We start from the raw sequence: 18165 nt of genomic DNA, 5'->3' as shown, positions 1-18165 counted from the left end.
GAAAGCATCGTCATTATGTTCTCCTAGGCACGTGAAGAACTAAACTTAGAAGCCAGAGCGAAAGGGAGAATGAAAGGCTTGCAAATAATTCCGAGTTCCATTTTCAGAAATGATGCTTAAGTCCCCAGCTCAGAAAATATTTGAAGTCCCATCTTCAGAAGATGAAAGGTTAAAACCATTTGCAAGCTCTAAAGTCTAAGAATCTAAGGAGGTCCATACTTACTCAAATACTTGGCTACAGTGGTCCGGAGAAGATCAGAAGCGAAGCAGCGAGAGAAACAGCCCTCGCTACCCGTGGTTACACACTGGTTCTGGCCGAAGGTGGGGGCCCCAAGGACTGAGGAGAGAACCATCTTCCAACGGGATGCATGAGTAGGGTTGTACGAATTGTGTACCTTCTGTGCCGCTTGACTTCTGCAGTTTGCGGACAGTACTCCGTACCGTCGTTCGCAAGCCCCCGGAATTCTCCTCTTTTTTTTCCGCTCCGAAAATTATGAAGATAAATCCGTACCGACAGCCATAATTCTGCATAATTTCTGTAAGAAAGGCTATTTTTCTTAGATATTTACATATTTTTTCCCCTGCCCTGAGACATGCGGTAATTACTTTCAGCCAAAACACTTCCTCCTCCTCAGGGCCTCCCGAAACAAGGCTGCCCTAGGTGTGCCTGAGCGATGCACTCTTCATTTAAAGCAATGCTGTGAAAGAAAGAAAGAAAGAAAGAAAGAGAAAGAAAGAAAGAAAGAAAGAAAGAAAGAAAGAAAGAAAGAAAGAAAGAACCTTTTAAAATGACCATGCCAGTCTGGAGCCCTGCTATTATTCCCCCTGCTATGCTTTCTGTTTCCACATCCAGCCTTGTTGGTGACGTTGTGAGGCTAAAATGGAGAGGAAAACCAACTCTGTGCATGTCTACTCAGAAGTAAGTCTTACTGAGTTCAATGCGACTTACTCCTACACATGTCAGCACCCCACTTGCCCCCAGCTCAGCTTTGTATTTCCACATCCAGCTCATTAGCAAACCTCCTGTTAGTTATCTCCCTGGGTGACTTTGGACTGGACTGTAACCACTACATCATACTTCTGTTATATGAAACTCTTGAGGAAAAAGAGACAGTATAATGGAAAGGTCTTTCCGAAGCAGCCACACTTGTACAAATGCAGCGTGAAGGGAAAGATCAGCAACCAAAGGAGACAGAGGCTAAGAGGGAAGTGGGCTGCAGGAAGCCCGGGGGGCTGCCCTTCATCCTTCTGAGTGGCTGTGAGCTCACCAGGTGCTTCTGAGAGCTCCAACTGAATTGGGGGGGTGTGGCCTGAGTACTCCCAGCAGCTGACTGGGCGGGAAGCTTCCGTCTGTTTCCCGCCGCCCAGCTGAGCAGAGCAGAGCAGAGCAAGATGCTCCAGCTGGTCCAGGGACTACAGACGCAGGCAAGCTCCCAGAGAGCGAGCGACCAGAGCGAGCGCACAGCGGGAGCAAACAGGAGTTGGCCAGGGGAGTTCGGCAAGGGAGGTCAAGGGGGAGGCCTCTAACTTTTTTTTTTTTCATTTTTTCTTTTTTTTTTCTTTTTTTCATTTTCTTTTATTTTTAACTAAGTTTTTTTTCATTTATTTGTCTTGTAACACACACTTCCACACCAATGGGACTCTGCTTTTAACCTCTACTGCGTAGAGGAGCAGGCACAGGCTAGTCTAGAACAATCACAAAGCTAGACACAAAAAGGGAAAAGAGGCAATGGAAGGACAGGACTCTCCAGTGGGGGTGACCTGCAAGGTGTGTGCCATGTTTGTTTTCTTGCCTGAGAACAACATGGCCTACACCTGCAACAAGCGCAAGTGGATCACGCTGCTGGAAGAAAAAGTAAGTGGACTGGAGGGGCGACTGTCGACCCTCCGGGGAATAAGAGAACACGAAGAGTTCTTGGACAGAATGGGGGAACTACAGCAGCAAAGGGAAGACCAGAAGCTTGAAGAGTAACAGCAAGATGAGGCAGAAGAGGAAAATGCTGAGGTGAAGAAAAATGGAGTAGAGGATAGTCCTTGGAAAAGGGTGACAGTTAGGAGAATATGAACTAGACGCCACTCTGCACCAGTGGAAGCAGTGGAGCTGTGGAACCGATTCCAGGTACCTGAGGATGAGACTGGAGGACAGCTTGCAGAGGAAGAATCACAGGGGAACCTGCATGAGAATGAGCAAGAGGCTGAAGGTCAGTCAAACAGAGGCAATGAAACCCAGGCCTACAACAAGAAGAAGAGAAGAGTGGTAGTGGCCCATGTTTACACAAAACATGGCCCCTCCAGGAAATTCCTGACTTGTGTGGCAGATAACTTCCTCCTACAGAAAGTAGAGGAAGGAACTAGAGGATCGGCTATCCTTGACTTGATCCTAACCAACAGAGATGACTTAGTGGATCAAGTAGCAGTTACAGGAACTCTGGGGGAAAGCGACCATGTTGTACTTGAGTTCTTGGTTCTAAAGGAAGCAAAAGCCGAGTGTAGTCAAACGCGTACCCTGGATTTTAGGAAAGCTGATTTTAATAAACTCAGAACAATGATCAGTAAGGTCCCATGGCAAGCAACGCTAATGAGAGAAGGAGTCCAAGATGGGTAGGAGCTTTTAAAAAAAGAAATTCTCAAGGCACAATCACAAACAATTCCAACAAGAAGAAAAGGTGGAAGACAACAGAAGAAGCCAATGTGGCTTCACAAAAAGCTTAGAGATGACCTGAAAACAAAAAAGGACGCATATAGGAAGTGGAAAGAAGGCCAAGTAACAAAGGAAGAGTACAGGCAGGTAGCACAGAATTGCAGGGATGGCGTCAGAAAGGCTAAAGCTGAGAACGAGCTGAGGTTAGCGAGGGAAGCTAAAAGCGACAAAAAGGCTTTCTTCAGCTACGTGCATAGTAAAAGGCAGAGGAAAGAAATGGTGGTTCAGCTATTAAATAAGGATGGCAAAACGATAACAGATGACAAAGAAAAGGCAGAGGTGCTCAATTCCTACTTTGGCTCAGTCTTCTCCCAAAAGAGGGTCTATGACCCCCCTGGCAAAGGCGAAGTACAGGCTGAAGGGGCAGGATTGCAGCTTGAGATCGATAGGCATATGGTCAAGGAACACCTAATGACTTTGAATAAGTTCAAATCTCCAGGGCCTGATGAACTGCATCCTAGAGTCATAAAGAACTGGCAGAAGAACTCTCAGAACCGCTGTCTATTCTCTTTGAGGAATCATGGAGGACGGGGGAAGTGCCAGATGACTGAAGGAGAGCTAATGTTGTCCCTATCTTCAAAAAGGGTAAGAAGGAGGAACCTGGGAACGACAGACCAGTCAGTCTGACATCAATCCCTGGGAAAATTCTGGAGCAGATGATAAAGCAATCCATCTGAAAGCACCTTGAAAACGATGCAGTGATTATTCAAAGCCAACATGGATTTGTCAAAAACAAGTCCTGCCAGACGAATCTGATCTCATTTTTTGATCAAGTAACCTCCCTTGTAGACCGTGGGAATACTGTAGACATCATTAGGGATGTCAGAGAATTCCGCCACGGATCTCGGGGAGGCCGAATGCCAGCGCATTCGGCCCCCCGAAATTGGTGGCGGAACGGTCTGCCCCCCCTCCCCCCCGGGATGGGACTTACCTTGGGCGGATCTTGGTGGTGGTGGCGGCGCAGCGGCGGCGCAGCGGCGGCGCAGCGGCGGCGCAGCAGCGGCAGTGCGGTGGCGGTGCGGCGGCGGCAGCCGGTCTTCTGACCGGCTGCCACCACCACCATTTCCAGTTAAAAAAGCAAAAAAACGTGATAGGCTGCGTAAAGATTTACGCAGCCTATCATGGCTAGATTTTTTAAAAACACCGTGATAGGCTACGTAAATGTTTACGTAGCCTATCACAGCTGATTTAAAAGAAAAAACAAACAAACATGTGTACGCAAATGGTGGCACCCATGGGCGCTGCCATTTGCGTTCCTTATTTTGGCACGTCTTAGTCTACGTAAACATTTACGTAGACTAAGATGGCGAAAATAAGGGGAACGCAATAGCGTAGATTTCCGTAGCCAGAATTTCGGGAGGAGGGACGGAGCCCCTACCCCCCCACGAATGTCACCCTTCGAAAAGGTGACTTTCGTACATCCCTAGACATCATATACCTTGACTTCAACAAAGCTTTCGACAAAGTGCCCCATGATATCCAGATGAGCAAACTAGCTCAAAGTGGGTAGGGATGGATGAAAGGGACTTACCTTGTCCCGCAACTTGCTTCGCGGTGGTGGGGAGGCGCTTCGGTTCTCCCCCCGAAGTTCAGGCGAGGGGGGGGAGGCGCCCTGCTTCACCCGGCCGAAATTCAGGCCGGGGAGAAGCGCCCCGTTTCCCCGGCTGCGAAAGAAAAAGTGAAAAAAAAAAAACCCATGATAGGCTATGTAACGATTAACGTAGCCTATCATGGCTAGATTTCCAAAGTCAGCCGTGATAGGCTATGTAAATCGTCACGTAGCCTATCACAGGTGACTTTGAAGGGGGAAAAAAAAGCGCATAAGCAAATGGCGGCGCCCATGGGGCGCCGCCATTTGCGTTCCTTAGTTTGACTACGGCGAAAATAAGGGAACGCTATTTGCGTACGCGCTTTTTTTTTTTTTCAAAGTCACCCGTGATAGGCTACGTGACGATTCTATACTACTAGTATAGAATAGTATAGATACTAGACGAATCTAGCCGTGATAGGCTATGTAAATCGTTACGTATCCTATCACGGGTGTTGTTGTTGTTTTTTTTTACTTTACTTTTTTATTTTGCAATGGCGGCAGCAGGTCAGAAGACCAGCCGCCGCCGCCGCCCCCACCTAACCGCCGCTGAACCGCCGCCGGGATCTGCCGCCAAGAGGGACATTCGCACGAGGTAAGTCCCATCCCGGAGGGGGCGGGGGGCCAGCGGAGAATTTCACCACCAATTTCTGGGAGCCGAATGCGTTGGCATTCGGCCTCCCAGAGATTCAGGGAGAAATTCTCCTCCATCCCTAAAAGTGGGCTAGATGAAACAACAATCCGGTGGATCCACAGTTGGCTACAGAATCGGACTCAAAGAGTGCTGATCAATGGGACCTTCTCCAACTGGGGAGAGGTAACGAGTGGGGTACCGCAGGGCTCAGTCCTGGGCCCAGTGCTCTTCAACATTTGTATTAATGACTTGGAGGAGGAGGTGCAGGGAATGCTGATTGCTGATCAAATTTGCAGATGACACAAAATTGGGCAAGATAGCTAATACTTTGGAAGACAGAAACAAAATTCAAAGTGATCTGGATAGACTGGAGCGCTGGGTAGAAAACAACAGAATGACATTTAATAGGGATGAATGCCAAATTCTGCACCTAGGAAAAAGAAACCAAAGGCACAGTTACAAAATGGGGGATACATGGCTCAGCAACACTACAAGTGAGAAGGATCTTGGAATTGTTGTCGATCACAAGCTGAATATGAGCCAACAATGTGATGTGGCTGCAAAAAAGGCCAATGCTCTTTTGGGCTGCATTAATAGAAGCATAGCTTCCACATCCCGGGAAGTACTAGTTCCCCTCTACTCAGCACTGGTTAGGCCTCATCTGGAGTACTGTGTCCAGTTCTGGGCCCCACACTTTAAGAAGGATGCAGACAAACTGGAGAAGTTTCAGAGGAGGGCAACAAAGATGATCAGAGGACTGGAAACAAAGCCCTATGAAGAGAGACTGAAAGAACTGGGCATGGTTAGCCTTGAGAAGAGAAGACTGAGGGGAGATATGATAGCACTCTTCAAGTACTTGAAAGGTTGTCACAAAGAGGAAGGCCAGGATCCATTCTCGATCATCCCAGAGTGCCGGACACGGAATCATGGGCTGAAGTTACAGGAAGCCAGATTCCAGCTGAACATCAGGAGAAACTTCCTGACTGTTAGAGCAACACGACAATGGAGCCAATGACCCAGGGAGGTGGTGGGCTCTCCCACACTGGAGGCCTTCAAGACGAGGCTGGACAGCCATCTGTCAGGGGTGCTCTGACTTGGATTCCTGCATTGAGCAGGGGGTTGGACTCGATGGCCTTGTAGGCCCCTTCCAACCCTACTATTCTATGATTCTATGATTCTATGATTCTATAACCTTCTCTTTGTTTGAATAAAAAGCACACTCTGCACATGCTCAGGGAATGGACAAAGTGTGGAATAAACACACCAGGGAATATGAAGAACTATATTCTTCCATTATGTGTGTGTGGGGGGGGAATCTCCCTCAATCCAGTTGTTCCCTGGGGGGGAAAAAAACCATTCACCCAAGGGTCTTCTGAGATAACTAACAGGAGATCTGATAATGAACTGGATGTGGAAATACAAAGCTGAGCAGAGAGGAGAACCAACTCTGTGCATGTCTACTCAGAAGTAAGTCCTACTGAATTCAGTGCAACTTACTCCTACACATGTCAGCCCCCACTTGCCTCCCTCCTGAAGACCCTTGGGTGAATGGCGGGGATTTTTTTTTCCAGGGAACAGCTGGATGGAGGGAGTGTCACACACACACACACACACACACACACACACACACACACACACAGAGAGAGAGAATACAGTCCTTTTAAAAGGTTTTTTCTTCCTTTCTTTCAAACAGCGTTGCTTTAAGCAAAGAGTGCATCGCTCAGGCACCCCTGGGGCAGCCTTGTTTTGGGAAGCCCCGAGGAGGAGGCAGTGTTTTGGCTGAAAGTAAAGGGAGATGGAGGATTTCAGTTGAAAAAGAACACCCACAAACAAGGCGGTGAGCACAGTTCGTTTTTGTTTTGTTTTTTTAAACAACTTACGTACTTATTGGAATATACTACCTTGCGTTTTTATTTACGAAAATTTCGCGACTCTGTGCGGATGACAAAAAAAAGCCGCAGGACTGCTGGCTCCGCAGGACCTCGGGGTACCGTTCCGCAGAGGATTCCGTGGCACGGACTGAAGGGAATTCGATCCCATTTCAATCCGCGGCGGAATTCTCTGGCCTCCCTATGCATGCGTGGTTTGCATCGGGAGTCTGGAATGCAAGTCTGGTGTCTCCTTAAATACGTGTCTGGAGTCTTTTAGTGGCTCTTCTGATAGGTGCCACCGAAACCCTCATTCAGATCATTCAGCCATTTCAGATGTATTTATTTATTTAAAACGTTTGTATCCCACCCTATAGCGTTACGCTCTCTGGGCAGCCATCTTCAGTTTGAAATAGCCTCTTTTGTCTATCGTTAGCAAAATCTTTGAACACGTTGACTACCAGATTCACACTACCAATTTCAGCAGAGCACAGAATGAATGACTACAATGCAAAGGGTCCTTGTGGGTGTATTGGTGTTCCCTCCCCCCTCTCCCCGTTCACCAATTCACACATGATAGAGACAGGAATTTTACTAGGTCAGCATATTGATTTATGGTATTCATCACCTGCATTATAACAGAAGTTCTCCGGGCAGTATTATACAATAAAACAAAATAAGTTAAAAGATAATAAATACATATGAATTAATAATTGCAGATCAACAGAATCCCAAAGACAAACACAACACCCATCTCTTCTTTTCCTCACTAGATTAGTTATGGCCTGGTTTCTCCTGTTCTCAGCGACAAAACTCAGTTCCCTTTTGTCTACCGGATGGTCCCCAAGGAAGAAACCCAGTACCTGGGCATTGTCCGACTGCTGCTGCATTTCGGATGGACCTGGATCGGTCTCTTTGCTCCGGACAGTGAAAACGGAGAGAGGTTCGCAAGCTGCTTGACATCTTTACTCACCAGGAACGGTGTCTGTGTCGCCTTCTCAAAAAGAACATCTGAAGACACTTCGTACGAAAGCTTGTTCCAAAGTGAGCCACCTGACATGTGGAGGCAGGTCAATGTATTTGTTTACTATGCAGATTCTAGTTTTGACTTTTATTCATTTATTCAGATACAACAGTTCATTGAAAAGAACCTAGAACCAATTGGGAGGAAAATCTGCATCACCACAGCTGTGAAAGACAGCAACTTGATCCTGAATTTTAGTGTCTTGGAATACGTCCTTGGTTCTTTCTCCTTAGCAAAGACCAACAGACGGACAAAATATGACTACTTGAGTCCGTATTCTGATCATCTTGATGATTTTTTTTTCGAGGAAGGATTTCAGTGTTCCTATTCGAAGCATGCGTTGTCCGTGAGAGGCTGGACGAGATGCAGAGAGGGAGAGAAACTGGAGACGCTGCCCCAGGAGGAGCTTGAGGGGATCCTGTCCCAGGACAGCTACTATACTTACGACACTGTCCAGGCCATGGCACACGCCTTAGATGCTGCGCATTCACTCAGCTCCAAGGGGACAACGATGCTGCGTGGCGGCAGAACAGAACTTCAAAGGCTACAGCCATGGCAGGTATTTCCTTTCCAATCCCAGACAGCCTCCATTTAAACAGTCGGGGCAAACGAGATGTAATGAGAATCGGGGGGGGGGTCTGCCATTGCTACCCTCTTGGCGTCCATGGGGGCTTTCCTTTCACTGTGAATACCCTTGGTGGGTATGTGTGTGGGGGTGAGGAGGACTCTGATCAGAAGGGGCGAAGTGTTAAAGCCATCCACCGGAGCCAGGTGCAGAAGACATTGTGGGAGAAAAGGCCTTGTGTCAGGCCTGAACTGAAGTATCGGGCCTGAACCAAAGTCTCCAAGATGGAAAAATGCAGAGAAGATTGTAAGAGAGGAGCTGGGAAAAACAAGACACAAAGAACCAGGGAAGAGGGCGGAATATACAAACTTGAGCACAGATATGGGAGACTCTGACTCCTATCTCATGCGGACAATGGCCAGACAGACCCATTCCCTACTGAGATAAGGTGCTGCCTTGCAGGAGGAATTTGCAGATGAGCGTGCCCCAGCTGTGCTGAAGGTCGTATTCACGGTTAGGGAGCACTGATGCATACGTAAGCACCCCCAACCATAAAGTGATTGGATATAGATTTATTTTTATTTTTTTATGTATGTATTAAATTTCTTAATCGCCCATCTGGCTGGTCACCCAGCCACTCTGAGTGATGTACAACATATAATAAAACAATTTAAAACAATAAACTTCTACAATAAAAACATTTTCTAAAATACTCTAACCCACCCCAAATGCCTGCCTGGACAACCACATTTTTAATGCACGGCGGAAGCTCATAGATAATCTATGTAAGTGTTTAATTGGCTAAAGTCTTTCTCTCCATATTTTTGCTATGTCCTCTGTTTTCCTTTAACACCCATGTAACCTGTTCCCAAATGGTAGCTCCTTGGCGAATTACCCGTGTACACACGCTCTGAATGAAGGATGATTTCAGACACGTGACCCCCAGCCTCATCCTGTGGGCGGGGGTGGTTCTCCTTCCCTTTTGTTTCCCCACAGTTTCCCCACAGTTTTGGCGCAGTTGGCAGGATCCGAACCTCCACCCCGGCTCCTCCACACTTCCTTCACTTCAGCAGGATAATTTTGGATACCGCGGGAGGGGGTGGGTGGGTAGAGGGGCATCTTGTTGCCGCTGTTCAACGCTGGGAGTCGGAAATCCTGGCTGATGTACTGTGGGCATCTCTACATGAAGGAGAAGCCCCGCAGTCTTTCCAGGCCTTCCTCGTTGCGGAGTCTTCCTGTGTTCACCACGGGCTCCTGAATGGCGACCGATGGCGACCATGTGATTGCCGAGAGGGGAAGTTTTCCATCTTCAGTTTTCAATGCGCCACAGCCATCTTGTGGCGGTTTAACAGCGCAACGCCAACTCGACACACTGGGGAAGGCCCAGGACAAATTTAAATGGTTCATTATCTCTGGAACTTCTCAATGAGGAATAACTGGGAAATAGCGCCAGATTGCCCTGGAGGTTGATGACATCATGTAAGGGAACTGCAAACTTCTGTGAGTGGCCGGTCACGAGCGCATAATAAATGCCTCGTGTAGAAACGCTCCGCAGATCCTCCAGAGATATACCGTAGATCCAGGTCTACATTTTGCTGACTCCTGCTTTGGGACCCCACTCTGCAGGCTCCCTCCCCACAGAGGAGGGGCCCATTGACGTGGGGTTTCCTCAGGCTGGGGAGTTCTCTCTCTGGCTCTTTCGGTCCCTTCCGTCGTCTTGACTCGGCTCTGCTGCAGAGATGATGTGCTGTGGCACACCCCTCCTTCAGCCCAGCACCCCCCCTTTGCCAAAGGCGAAAGAAGCTGCATGTCAGGAAGTCAGAATACGGATGCCAGGAGCTACACCTAGGGATGTACGAAAGGTACTAACCTTTCGCGGATTATGTTGATGGTGCGGGGGGAGGCATTCCGTCCCTCCCCCCGGAAACCTCGCCAGGGAGGGAGGCGCTCCGTTCCTCCCACCCCTGGAATTCTGGCTGGCCGGCTGTGCTCTGCAACGATTCTGCGGAGCCTCTGGCCGGCTCCGCCAGCAGCCGGACATCTGGCCGCTGGCGAGCAGGGACTAGGGATGTCAGAGAATTTCGCCACGAATCTCGGGGAGGCCGAATGCCAGCGCATTCGGCCCCCTGAAATCAGTGGGTGAACAGTCTGCCCCCCCGCCCCCCCCCCAGGACGGGACTTACCTTGGGCGGATCTTCCTGGCGGCTGTGGCTCTGGCGGCGGTTCGGTGGCAGTTCGGTAACGGTTCGGTGGCGGCGGCTGCGGGGCCAGTCTTCCGACCAGCTGCCGCCTCCACCATTTCCAGTTAAAAAAAAACAACAACAAAAAATCGTGATAGATAAAGATTTACGTAGCCTATCACGGCTAGATTTTTAAAAAACACGGTGATAGGCTACGTAAATGTTTATGTAGCCTATCATGGCTGATTTAAAAGAAAAAAAATGCGCGTACGCAAATGGCGGCGCCAATGGGCACCGCCATTTGCGTTCCTTATTTTCGCATGTCTTAGTCTACGTAAACAATTACGTAGACTAAGACGGTGAAAATAAGGGGAACGCAAATAGCGGGGTTTTTTTCTTTTAAATCAGCCGTGATAGGCTACGTAAAAATTTACGTAGCCTATCACGGCTGACTGCAGGGACTCAAAAGGCGGCAGCTACGGCCGCCACCTTTTGCGTCCTTGCTAGCCAGCGGCCGGATGTCTGGCCGCTGGTGGAGCCGGACGGCGGCTCTGCAGAATCCCTGTGGAGCGGAGCCGGCCGGCCAGAATTTCGGGGGGGAGGGACGGAGTGTCTCCCCCCGGCCAGGATTTCGGGGGGAGGGACGGAGCACCTCCCCCCCCCCACGAATGTCACCCTTCGAAAAGGTAAGTGACTTTCGTACATCCCTAGCAGGGACGCAAATGGCGGCAGCCGTAGCCGCCACCGATTGCGTCCCGACAGTCAGCCCTGATAGGCTACGTAAATCTTTACGTAGCCTATCACAGCTGATTTTAAAAAAACCACAAAAAAGCACGTAAACATTTACGTAGACTAAGACGGCAAAAATAAGGGGAATGCAAATAGCGTAGCGTCTACGCTATTTGTGTTCCCCTTATTTTCGCCGTCTTAGTCTACGTAAATGTTTACGTAGACTAAGACGTGCCAAAATAGGGAACGCAAATGGAGGCGGCCATGGCTGCCGCCATTTGCGTACACGCGTTTGTTTTTTGTTTTTATTAAAGTCAGCCGTGATAGGCTACGTAAACATTTACGTAGCCTATCCCGGTGTTTTTTTTAAAATCTAGTCATGATAGGCTACGTAAATCTTTATGTAGCCTATCACGTGTTTTTTTTAAAAAAAAAAACACCTGGAAATGGCAGTGGCAGCAGCTGGTCAGAAGACTGGCTACCGCCGCCGCCACCGCCGAAACACCGCCGCCGCCACCGCCAGGAAGATCCGCCCCAGGTAAGTCCCGTCCTGGAGGGGTGGCGGGGGGGTGGCAGGCATTCGGCCTCCCCGAGATCTGTGGTGGAACGTTCGTACATCCCTAGCTACACATCAGGACAGATCATGTTGCGATGTTGTCAGTACATCCTGTGCGATTCTTCGTATCTGCCACTGGCCTAATCCAACTTATTGTCTGAGGAAGAAAACCCAAATGGCACCTCCCTGGCACACAGTAAAAATATAAATCCCTCTATTTCCAATGTTCAGGTGTGGCTGCCAATCCTTATGTAGCCAAAACGATATCAAGAGTATTGGAAAGTCTAGTATGTCTGGTCTCAAGAGGCGTGAGGAAGCCCTAATATTTGCAGAAGAAGAAGAAAAGAATATGTAGGGGGGAGGAAAAACCGTAAGGGGAAAAATGCCCCAAACCAGGCCAGGTAGGACAGAGCATGCTCAGTGGCAACAGAATATGAACTGCCTGTTGCAGGGCAGAGGCAGAGAACACTGGGCGGGAGAGGAGATGGAATTGAGTGTTGTGGAGGACGACTGGTCTGATGGACTAGGGCAGTGAACAGCAGCACCCCCCACGGCAACGTTTTCACGGAGGTCCCAGTATCTGACTATTGGCCATGCTGGCTGGGGCTGATCAAACTTGTAACTGGAAGCACCAGGAGGCACAAGACCCCTGCCCCATTTCACTGGAGAACCGGACAATTTGGTGTGCATAAGCCGTGTCCAAGCTCCGTCATCGCACTTTGCCTCATGGAGGGACACAATTCTGCCTGTGTTTTCTCTGTCCTTCTAGTTTTACCATTTCTTCGGAGCAATCCAGTTCTCAAATGCTTCCGTGAGCGGCCTGTACAAGGATGAGAATGGAGAGCTGGCAGCCGACTTTGACATTGTGAACTGGGTGCGGTTCCCCAACAGCTCGTGTGGGAGAGTGAAAATCGGCCGCATAGAGAGACAGGCATCCTCTGGCCTGAAGTTCACCATTAACATGGAAGCCATTTTGTGGCCTTCCTGGTTTAACAAAGTAGGGAAAATTATTATTATTATTATTATTATTATTATTATTATTATTATTATCTGAAACCTGTTTCTTTCTTTGTTTTCAAGAAATGTATCATATTCATGCATTGTAAAGTTATTGATTTTCGAAACATAAAGCACCGGAAATCAATCATTCAAACCCTTCACGGTAAAACTATTGACAGTAATTTTATAATTTTACAGTAATCTTATAATTCATTAAACGACGGAGGTATGCATACTCATTTTCCAGATAATCAACATTTCAGACACCTGTAAACAGTATTTCCTTTCTGAACTGAAGTGACTTAGCAGCAGCACTACAGCTAAGAAAATTGCCAACACACATTCTTAGTATACAAATATTCATACAGGTTTTGCTTGTGGTTTGTTGTTGAGCCATGAATTGTCTTGCAGACAAGCAAACAGGCTACAGCTTCTTTTCTTTATTTCTGATTTTATTCCCTCCTGCCTATTTTGCCAGCCTTCAGAGCAGTTTCGTTTTCAGGCTGCTCTTGCTGGGCGCCTCTGTTTCAGGGAAGAGAGCAACACAAACCAGACAGGGATAAGCCACAGCTGGGGTTCAGACATCACAACAAGCCATGGTTTAAACAAGCCAGACTTCACAAGCCAAGAACAAACCATGGCTTCTATATGTGGTTTAGCTGATCATCAAACCATGTTTTGTTTATGGGATTGAGATTGGATGCAACAACAATCCAGATTTCAACAAACCGCACCATGGCTTAGCATTACAGGCAAACCAGGCCATGAAGAGTACAGTCCTATGACCACTCGACACTGTCTAGTTGGCTATAGGATTTCTCTCTTTCCAGGAACTGAGGTCATCCAACCTTGGTTTCCAGAAACTTCTCTTCCCTTCCTCCTCCCCCTCATAGCCAGTGCAGTACTTTCCACACCACTGCTTTCTCCACTCCTCCCTTCCTGGAAGCTGCGGCTGGACGTGAGAAAATGCATATCTAGCCAGAAATGCAGGGCAGCTGGGGCACGGAGGATAGGATCTCCTCCGTGCTCCATCCACCCTGGATAGGGTAGTTGGTAACCTCTGAGTTCAGAGGCTGCTGACTGTCTCGATAGGATTGCGCCCTAAGTCAGATCCAGTTGCATATAAACTTGGAGTTACTGCACACTTGTCCCCACTTGTTGTTGTTCAGTCGTTCAGTCGTGTCCGACTCTTCGTGACCCCATGGACCATAGCACGCCAGGCCTTCCTGTCCTGCGCTCTCTCCCGGAGCGTGCTCAAGTTCATATTCATTGCATCCGTGATGCTATCTAGCCATCTCATCCTCTGCCGTCCCCTTCTCCTTTTGCCTTCAGTCTTTCCCAGCATCAGGGTCTTTTCCAGGGAGTTTTCTCTTCGCATTAGGTGGCCAAAATATTGGAGCTTCAGCTTCATTATCTGTCCTTCCAATGAGCACTCAGGGTTGATTTCCTTTAGGATGGACTGATTTGACGTCCTTGCAGTCCAGGGGACTCGTAAGAGTCTTCTCCAGCACCACAGTTCGAAAGCATCAATTCTTCGGCGCTCAGCCTTCCTTATAGTCCAGCTCTCACAGCCATACATTACTACTGGGAAAACCATAGCTTTGATTAGACGGACCTTTGTCGGCAAGGTGATGTCTCTGCTTCTTACTTTTTAATTAATGTTTTATTGTAAAATTTCCATGAAACAAAGCCAAAAGAGAAAAAGGGAAAAGAAGTAGCTACATAAATTTGAATATATCAGTTCCGATACATGTATATGAAATGTGTCTGCAGATGGATAAAAAGATAGACAGATGAAGGTACTGCTTTCTAAGTATCATCCATACACTTCAACAAAAGCAGACCGAATACCCATATATGGGTCCATTCCCAAGTGGTGTCTTTGTACCACCCATTCAAATGTTGAAAGCATTGATAGGTTTTGAATCCATTGCATAATAGGAGGTGAGCGTTTATCCTTGCAGTGTTTTAGTATCAGGCTTTTAGCTGTCAAAAGGGAACAGAGAATCCATTTGCACTGACCATGCATTAATTTCTAGGAAGCCCGTCGATAATGTAAAAGGACATGTACATCAGTAAATACTGAAGAGTGTTCCAAGACAAGGTTTATCCATATAATAACCTCCTCCCCAAAGAGGCAACATTGGGCATTGCCAAAATGTACGGTTCAAAGAAGCATCAGCTGTGTTCACACATCCTACTTAGCTGACTTAGACAAAGTCTTTTTCAAAGGACAGTGTGGCATCTATTAGACACAGAACAAGAGCTTTTACTGGCTAAGGCATAACCTGAGATCCATAGAGGCTTCAGGTACAGATGATAAATCTTAGTACACCTGTGTGCATGTACACACACACACTTAGAACAATTATACCCTTGGCTCTTCCAAATGGCGCCTTTCCTTTTCAGTACATGTAGCTAAAATGTAGCTCCAACCACTAACTGACTAACTGACCACTGTAATTGTCAACTGTCATTGCTTAACTGCTCTTTTCTACCTAGCTCAAACCTTCAGCCAATCAGAATCTAAGGGTGCATTGTTACGCCTCCACCTTGCGATTGTGGAGCAGCAAAATTATACGCCACCAAGTGCTTTCACTGCTGTGCAGTTGCGCATTGAAAGTACGCCCCTCGAAGGATGTGAGTGAAAGGGACTAGAGATTCTGTTGTGTGCTTACTGCCGCTAACTGAGCCCTAAAAGAGGCATTTCAGCCTCATAGCATGGGGACGATCTGCACCGAAGCCAGGAAACAACCAAACAGTAGTCGGAGGGAAAAGGGGAGTGGGGCCAGAGAAAGGGGGCATCTGGGAATCCTGGGGGGCAGGATGGGATCCTAGGCAGGCCGGATTTAGCTCCCAGGCCTCAGGTTCTACAGCCCTGCTGCACACACTTACCTGAGAGTAAGTCTCATGGAATTCAGTAGGCCTTCTTCTAAGCAGACATGTGTTTTGTTTTGTTTTTACAAGCAGATGCTTGGTTGGAAACTCTTCCACAAATAGATCATTTCATTTCATTTATTTCATTTCTATACCACCGAATAGCCAAAGCTCTCTAGACGGTTTAACGCTGGAAATTCCACTTGTAGCTTATGTTGGAAAAGTCATGATCGTGTAGTGCTAGGAGCGGCCTGTGTCGACACATCCTAGGCTTCACTCCCAGAGACAAAAATGCGCCTAACGCTTTTCTCCTGGTGCACTTGTCTCTATGATCAGACCGCGCCTCGTTCCAGGTGCTCCGAAAGCTGCCGCCCCGGATACGCCAAGGTGGTGATGGAAGAAAAGCTAGTTTGCTGCTATGTTTGTGCTCCATGTGCAGAAGGGACCGTCTCCACTCAGGAAGGTACGTCGCGCCAGAGGAAAGGAGGCTGCTCCTCTGGGGAAGAGGGCAAAGTTTCACTTGGACCTCTTCCATGAAGACTTTAAATGTGTTTTGTCATGAGGATCCTTTATTGGGCTTTATATTTTTATCTCCTTCCACATCCTAGAGAGCAGTCCAATGCCTCCTATGGCCCGGCTGTAATGTTTGTTTCTGAACCAAAGTGTGCTCTTGGCCCAGTCCTGGCAGGCAGCTCATGACCTCGGGAAAAGAGAACAGTCTTTTCAAAAGAGTAAGGATGGACGAAAGTCCCTTACCTGGTCCCGCAGCTTGCTTCGCGGTGGGAGGAGGCGCTTCGGTTCTCCCCCCGAAGTTCAGGCCCGGGGGGGGAGGCGCTCCGCCTCGCCCGGCCGAAATTCAGGCCGGGGAGAAGCGCCCCATCTCCCCGGCCGAGAAATAAAAAAGTAAATGTAAAAAAAACAACAGCCACACACGTGATAGGCTACGTAAACATTTATGTAGCCTATCACGGATGACTGCATGGACGCAAACGGCGGCGGCTACGGCCGCCACCATTTGTGTCCCTGCTATCCAACGGGGCTAGTCCCTGCTAGTCCCTGCTAGTCTATGCTATTTGCGTCCCCCTTATTTTCACCGTCATAGTCTACATAAATATTTACATAGACTAAGATGGCCAAAAATAAGGAACGCAAATGGCAGCGGCCGTAGCCACCGCCATTTGTGTATGTGTTTTTTTATTTTTAAACCCAGACGTGACAGGCTATGTAAGTCTTTACGTAGCCTATTACATCTATGTAAAAACAAAAAAAAACCAGAAGCAACCAGACTGCAAATGGCGGTGGTGGCAGCCGGTTGGAAGCCCAGCCGCCGCCGCTGCCACCGAAGCCGCCACTGGAGCTGCCGCTGTCTGGAACATCCGCCCCAGGTAAGTCTCGTCCGGGGGGGGATCCGCGGGGGGAGGGGGGGTGGCAAGCCATTCCTCCATGGATTTGGGGGGCCGAATGCACTGGCATTCAGCCTCACTGAGATCCGTGGCGGAATTCTCTAACATCCCTATGTGTTTTATTTGTTGATAGCTGGCAGCCCATTCAAAACTAAGCCAGCATACAGTACATTACTTCGTATTACAACAGGCATCATTCACAACCAGATATTGTTGTTAAGGAAAATGCTTCTTCCCCCTTCACCACCGTTTGCATCCTTGCTCTTTGCCGTGATAAGCTACGTAAATACTTATGAAGCCTATCATGGCAGCTTGGCAGGACGCAAATGGCAGCTGCTACGACGGCCGCCATTTGCAGCTGCAGCAGCCGGCTGAGAGACCAGCCGCTGCTGCCACCTCCGCCCCAGGTAAGCTTCGTCCCAACGGAATGCTGCGGGGTGGCGGGGGGTGGGAGGCTGTTCTGCCATGGGTTTCGGGGGCAGAACTGGCATTCGGCCTCACTGAAATCCGTGGCGGAATTCTCCGCCATCCCTAGTTGTGGTGCTGCCTGCGGGCATTGTGAATATTCAAGCTGCTGCAGGTGGTCTAAGCGGCTTATCGTAACATCTGAACCTGGGCAGGGTGTGTTGTTGGCATGGTTAACAAACCACCCACAGTCCTAAAACATCCCATGGGTTGTGGGTAGGGATGTACGAAAGGGACTTACCTTGTCCCGCAGCTTTTTTCGCGGTGGGGGGAAGGCGCTTCTCTTCTCCCCCCGATGTTCATGCGACGGGGGGGAGGCTTCCCGCCTCGCCCGGCCAAAATTCAGGCCGGGCGGGAGGCGCCCCATCCCTCGCCGGCGAAAGTCAGGCCGGGTAGAAGTGCCCCGTCTACCCGGCCGTGAAAAAAAAAAAAAACCACCCCCGTGATAGGCTACTTAACAATTAACGTGGCCTATCACAGCTAGATTTGCAAAGTCAGCCGTGATAGGCTACGTTAATCGTCACGTAGCCTATCACGGGTGACTTTGAAAAAAAAAATAAAGCGCGTACGCAAATG

General features: G+C 48.5%; 1 protein-coding gene across 1 annotated transcript in view; it reads left to right on the top strand.

Annotated features, from left to right (window-relative positions):
- The window catches only part of LOC146356234 (uncharacterized), a 943348-nt gene that overhangs the window by 141439 nt on the left and 783744 nt on the right, over positions 1-18165 (top strand). The window lies entirely within an intron of this gene.

Source organism: Heloderma suspectum, chromosome 2, assembly GCF_057233095.1.
Source record: "Heloderma suspectum isolate Gila_16-S chromosome 2, 16-S_ref, whole genome shotgun sequence".
In the NCBI taxonomy this organism is placed as follows: Eukaryota; Metazoa; Chordata; class Lepidosauria; order Squamata; family Helodermatidae; genus Heloderma; species Heloderma suspectum.
Note: the sequence above shows the minus strand (reverse complement) of the source record. Positions and strands in the feature narration are given on the sequence as shown.